The sequence below is a fragment of the Zalophus californianus genome, chromosome 8 (assembly GCF_009762305.2).
Source record: "Zalophus californianus isolate mZalCal1 chromosome 8, mZalCal1.pri.v2, whole genome shotgun sequence".
NCBI lineage: Eukaryota > Metazoa > Chordata > Mammalia > Carnivora > Otariidae > Zalophus > Zalophus californianus.
The window spans coordinates 28,379,652-28,385,994 of NC_045602.1; the positions used below are offsets into that span (position 1 = coordinate 28,379,652).

Consider the following 6,343-nt stretch of genomic DNA (forward strand, 5'->3'; position numbering starts at 1 on the left):
AAGTTGGCTGTGGCACTGGAACTCCAGGGAAGAATGGGGATTTCACCCTATAGGTGATACGGTACAAACACTATGGACTTAGGGAGAGTCACACAGGAAGAGTGTGAATGACTGGGTTAAATACTGAGCAACAGAGATTGAAAAGTAGCATCCAATGAGGTAGAAGAGATGAGTGTACTGAACCCCAGAATGACACAGGAAATGGTCACCTGTGGCAAAGGGAGCTGAGAGGTTGGTAAAGCTAGGGCAGAGGAATGCCCATTGGTTTTGCTTGGCAACTTGCAGCTTGGTGATGTTGACAAGAATTTTGGGGCTGTGATGAGGATAGATGAACAATCAGAGGGGAGGTGAAGAGAGAGTGGAGGCAGAGGAAAATAGTGTCAGCAGGAAGAAAATTAGTTCAACAGATTTGGAGATGAAAGGAATGGGGGTTGTAGCTGATGAGGTAATTGGAGATCTAAAGGAGGCTAAGGGAGTTCATTTTTTAAAAGCTATGTAAACAAAGAGAATCTTACAATGTAACTCATTCTAATTTTGATGTGTAGAAAATAAGTAATTTTGTCTGTTGCTACTCCTGCCTTCTCATTAGCCGCCATCTGCCGGCTAGAGGGGAAAAAAAGTTTAATCCAATCTGATTATTTAAATTATCCTAAAAAGGATTTCTAGGGAAAAAGTAATCAGGTTTTTGAGTTGCCTCCTGCAGCTTCTGTCTAGCATGGCTTCTCTCTCCTGGGTGTGGGACAGGGGCGATGCTTTCCATCCCTCTGGTAAAGGCAAAGACTCAGATCCTATTAGGTCCCTTCTTCTCTCCTGATTGATGTCTTATTCCAGGTATTTCATACTGAAGTCTGTAGATGCTCTAACTCATGACTTGCTCACTCTTGTGTGTTCTCTGCCTTATTCACAGCCCAAGGATTCTCCCTCACTCTCTCAGCTTCCACTCTCTTCCAGAGACCTTGTGTTCTGTATCCTGCCCTCTGGTCCAGTGCTGGAGACCAGCCAGTGCTACAAAGTCATTTTATGGGACAAGGCAGGCCCCATGGAACCTACACAGCATCCATGCACCCACACGCTGAGGACACATTCAGATATTTAAACATTGAGGTCACTTTTTGCCTGGCAACACTGTACCCCCTAACTAGTAAAATTAGGCCTTGGTTGAGTTCCGAGAGCCACTCAGAGAATTAGTCTCTTTTCTGAGTTAAAAACACAGAGCTTCCACTGTGGGTAGGTGGTATCCTCACTGACTCAATGTCAAATGTGTTCTACTTTGCACCAAAGCCAGACAGAGGACTATTCAGATACTCACATGTGACATCCTCCCTCTATCTGGAGCCAAAAAGAGGCAAACTTTAGTACACATCCCCTCTCTTTCTTGGTGTCCTTTATTTAAATTTTAATTCTCTGTGCTCTGAGTGTACAAAAATGGGAGGTGAAGAAATTTGGCTCCTCATTTATTCTCCAGACTGAAAGGTTTCCTCAGATTGAGTAGGAAGAACTTCATGTACTAAGAAAGGGGAAAGTCAAAAGTTCATGAATTATATTTAACATATCACCTCTGTTACACATCTGAAGGCTTTGGTGGAAATGATCTAGTGGAGAGAAAGAAACCAATGATTAAAGGAGAGTAATAATTCTAGGAGAGAAGTCCTTCTTAGGGACTTCTTAGGGAGGAGAGATGGGAATGTAGTCCACAAATGGAAATGTTGATTTTTGACAGGACCAGAGATATTTCATCCATCTTAACAGCAGATGACAAGGTGGGACGTGTGGGTACAGATGCAGGAGAGTGGGCAATATGACAGAGGAAACATGGAGGCCTTCATACCTGATTTCTTCTGTGTTCTCCATGAGACATGAGACAAGGTCATCACCTGAATTTGAGAAAAGGAGGGAATGCCAGAAAATTGTACTTCAAAAAGGAGATGAGAAATATTTTATACCCTTATTTCACATAAGATATTTCTCCCACTTGGAAAGTTATCACATTTCTGTCCATGGTGCTCTTCTGTCCCTAATGCACAAACTTGCAATTTTAGTTAATTTTATTAATTCTCTCTCCTGAAGAAGATAAAACATTGTATCATTTTTGAAATATAAGGAAATCATGACACATAGCTATTAGGTCTTTTACCTGTCAGGATCAATGGGACAGATTTGGGATTGGTGGGAAAATTTCTGGTCGATCTCCGTCATCTTCATTCCCAGTGAAAATAATAATGTGGTTGTATACACGTATCAGTACAGTCATTTGGTATGTTCTAAAAACTGCCTGGTTAAGAGTAATCAGAAAAACCCTTCTGTTTGTGGTAATGTCAGACTGAGTAATTTGAACTAACCCTCTTGCTGATTATAATTCAAAAATATAGATGCTTAGAAAGTTGTTTTAAATAGTGAGGAATAACTGAACCAACATAAGAGAAGAAAGAATCGAGAGAAATGGACCTGAGATTTGGAACTGCTTTGGCCCAGGAGCATTTGCTAATCCAGAGGAGGAGCTGAGCAGTCTTTTTTTTTTTTTTTTTATTATGTTAATCACCATATATTACATCATTTGTTTTTGATGTAGTGTTCCATGATTCATTGTTTGTTCATAACACCCAGTGCTCCACGCAGAATGTGCCCTCTTTAATACCCATCACCAGGCTAACCCATCCCCCTACCCTCCTCCCCTCTAGAACCCTCAGTTTGTTTTTCAGAGTCCATAATCTCTCATGGTTCGTCTCCCCCTCTGACTTACTCCCCTTCATTCTTCCTCTCCTGCTATCTTCTTCTTTTTCTTTTTTCTTAAAATATGTTGCATTATTTGTTTCAGAAGTACAGATCTATGATTCAACAGTCTTGCACAATTCACAGCGCTCACCGTAGCACATACCCTCCCCAATGTCTATCACCCAGCCACCCCATCCCTCCCACCCCCAACCACTCCAGTAACACTCAGTTTGTTCCTGAGATTAAGAATTCCTCATATCAGTGAGGTCATATGATACATGTCTTTCTCTGATTGACTTATTTCACTCAGCATAACACCCTCCAGTTCCATCCACGTCGTTGCAAATGGCAAGATCTCATTCCTTTTGATGGCTGTATAATATTCCATTGTGTATATATACCACATCTTCTTGATCCATTCATCTGTCGATGGACATCTTGGCTCTTTCCACAGTTTGGCTATTGTGGACATTGCTATAAACATTGGGGTGCACGTACCCCTTCGGGTCCCTACATTTGTATCTTTGGGGTAAATACCCAGTAGTGCAATTGCTGGATTGAATGGTGGAGCTGAGCAGTCTTTGACAGAGTTTCAGGACTTCAGGGACAAAAGTTAGAGTGCAGGGCTCCCTAAAGGTGAAGTCCCTGGATAAACGTCCCTGACTTAAATTTGAGAACCAAATCAGGGAGGCAGAGTGAATCAGAATTAAACCATCTTGGAACAGATTGCTGCCTCATCTCCAGGTTATTGAGGTGGCCCAGAAGAATTGGACTTAGGTGATCCAGGAAACCTAGTGCTTCTAGGCGACTGTGAAAGCAAATGAAAATTCTCTCTGGAAGATAATATTTTAGGCCTCCAATTACTTCTAGCAAATTTTTAAATGCTATGCCTGGCAAACAAAGATAATAAGGGACATGGGGAAGAGACAACATGAAAGAGAACCACTATAAAAGACAGATGACAAAGAGCCACAGAGATGTCACAGTGGAAATAACTCTGTTCAGATTGGAGAAAAATATATTCCCTGTGCTCCTGGAAATAAAAGCCGAGCTTAAACATGTTATCAAGGATTTGGAAACTATGTAACATGATGTTATAATTTTGTTTTTTATTTTTTTAAAAGATTTATTTATTTGAGAGAGAGAGCACGCAGGGGGAGGGGCAGAGGGAGAGAGAATCCCCAAGCTGACCGTGGAGTGCAATGCAGCCAGATCCTAGGACCTTGAGATCATGACCTGTGCCGAAATCAAGAGTTGGCCGCTTAACTGACTGAGCCATGAAGGTGCCCCATAATGTAATTTTAAAGAAAAGAATCAACTAGGAATTCTAAAACTGAAAAATACAGTGACCAAAATTAAGAACTCAGGAAGTTTGTTTTAAAGACCTACAAGAGGGTGCCTGGGTGGCTCAGATGGTTAAGTGTCTGCCTTCGGCTCAGGTCATGATCCCAGAGTCCTGGGATTGAGTCCCGCATCGGGCTCCCTGCTCAGTGGGGAGCCTGCTTCTCCTTCTGCCTCTCTCTCTCTCTCTCTGTCTCTCATGAATAAATAAATCTTTAAAAAAAAATAAAGACCTACAAGAAACAGAGGAAGAGAGAATTCAGGAATCAGAACATAAGTCAAAAGAAAGCATCCAGAATGAAGCTGAAGAAACAAAATTAGAAAACACAATCTAGAGGGTGAGAAACACAGGATGGTAAGGTTTATTATATATTTACTTGGAATCCCAGGAAAGAGGGAAGAAGGTCTAAGACAAAAGAAATATTTGCAAAGATAAATAATTTCCCAGTAGTTTTGGAAGACATCAGGCAACAGAATCACAAAGCTCCAGTAATTTCAACTAAACCCATAAAGCCTAATTCAGGGGAGGAAAAAAAATGAATCAGTGAATTTTGTTCAATTGGTGGAGTATTTTATTGGAAATACTGTGTTAATATTCTAGTACAGTCGATCTAAACTATACTGGGAAAATGCTTGCTGGCTAGAGGTTCTGTGTTAATATATTTAAACAGATTGGTAATTAACATATCAACTGTTTAAAAGTACATCTAAACATGATAGAAAGTGGTTCTTTTTATAAATTGGCTATACGTTCTTTTTATATGATATATTTTCTTTCAACAGACGATAAGAGGAAGATAATCCCAGCAAAATGCAAATTATCACAGATTGAAAATGAATGGGTCCTGAATATACATATATTTACTTTAATGGAGTGAGCTAAAATCACCATTGTCCTATCAGTTTGCAAACTTTTATACAGATTGTTTGTATAGAGTTTTAATATGATATTAAATCAGAGAAAACAAAACCTTCTGATCTCTGGGCTTTTTGTGCCCCTCTTCTTTTTTTTTTTTTTTTTTTTTACTGTTTTTTTCTTTAGTGGACATATGGACAGAGTTGAATAATGTAAAAGAGCTTAGAGAAAAACCTTCATACTTCTGTATATCTACCATCTAATTTTTTAATTAAGAGTGACTGCAGTTGGCATCTACTGATACTGCCATATGTTGGAAGAGAATATGTAAATGACAAAAGATTCCCCATCTCCCACTTTTTTTGCTTCTGACTTTGAGACATTCTCTCGTGTTAAATTTTAAATCTACAGCTGAGATGAAGTTTCCAGTTACAAAGTGCAATTGTCCTCCTTGAGCTATAGATACCGGATGGCAATCTTGAAAATTTCCCACCAGAGGCTTCACCAGGAGTCAAGTGATGCAAGGAAACAAAATAAATCTTAGCTGATTTCTAGGAAATCGCCTCCTGCCTGGCACAGGCCCATTTTGGGCTGCAGAGTGCTCTTCAGAGAGACATGGACACTTGGAAGTGAGCGGGTCTTCACAGCAGAGCTGCAGTGCCCCTGAGACAAACTGGGGAGCACTTGGGGCAGAAGAAAGTCAGAAGCTGGTGAATCTTGCTGAAGCCTGACACTCATAACCCATCCATCAGTGACACTGATCAAACCACTTTTCCTCTGCCAGGTACTGTGAGAATGTTGAGGTTCAACATTGGGTAATGGATGTTACAGACCATTTTGTTTTTTTGATGACATTGGTTAGTGAGAGGTGCTCATCTTTCACAAGCAAGGATGAAAATACAGGCTTTTCAAAGAGGGGAATAGGGATTATAAGGAAATTAGGGCAGAGAAGGGTGAAATTAAGTGGATTAATAATGGGGGACATAAAATTAACATAATAAAAACAAAGAAAAAGTATGCATTTTAGTACCATATTAGTACCTGATAATTTCATATGCTTCTTATGGAAACTATAATGGAGAAATTAAAATGAGAACAAAAAATTGAAGAAATTAAAAATCTTCCATATTAAAATACACTCAGAGAAGTTTTAGGTTTTCCTTCCTGCCTTCCTCATCTATTTCAGAGCTGTCTTTTTGAACTGAACCATTAAAACTCCTACTGTAGACATTTTGGGGAAAAGATACTTTATTCTATCTTTTAGAATCTTAGGTTCCGGTCTATGTAAATTCCTGATACTCCTTCCAATTATTTGATCTTAGAGGCCTAGAGAACTATGTGGAATCCCTCTCAGTTGTGCTAAAGTTATTCAAAATGAGTTTCCTTAGAGACCTGCAATGGTTAAAAAGAAAAAAAAAAGTCCCCTCAGGTATA

General features: G+C 39.7%; 1 long non-coding RNA gene across 1 annotated transcript; it reads right to left on the bottom strand.

Annotated features, from left to right (window-relative positions):
• Window positions 1–1,383: 1,383 nt before the first annotated feature.
• On the bottom strand, window positions 1,384–2,514 carry LOC113938132. The gene is made up of 3 exons (XR_003524831.1): window positions 2,446–2,514; window positions 1,829–1,874; window positions 1,384–1,507 (listed from the first exon to the last, which is right to left on the bottom strand). It is a non-coding gene; the product is annotated as an uncharacterized LOC113938132 (long non-coding RNA).
• Window positions 2,515–6,343: the final 3,829 nt, after the last annotated feature.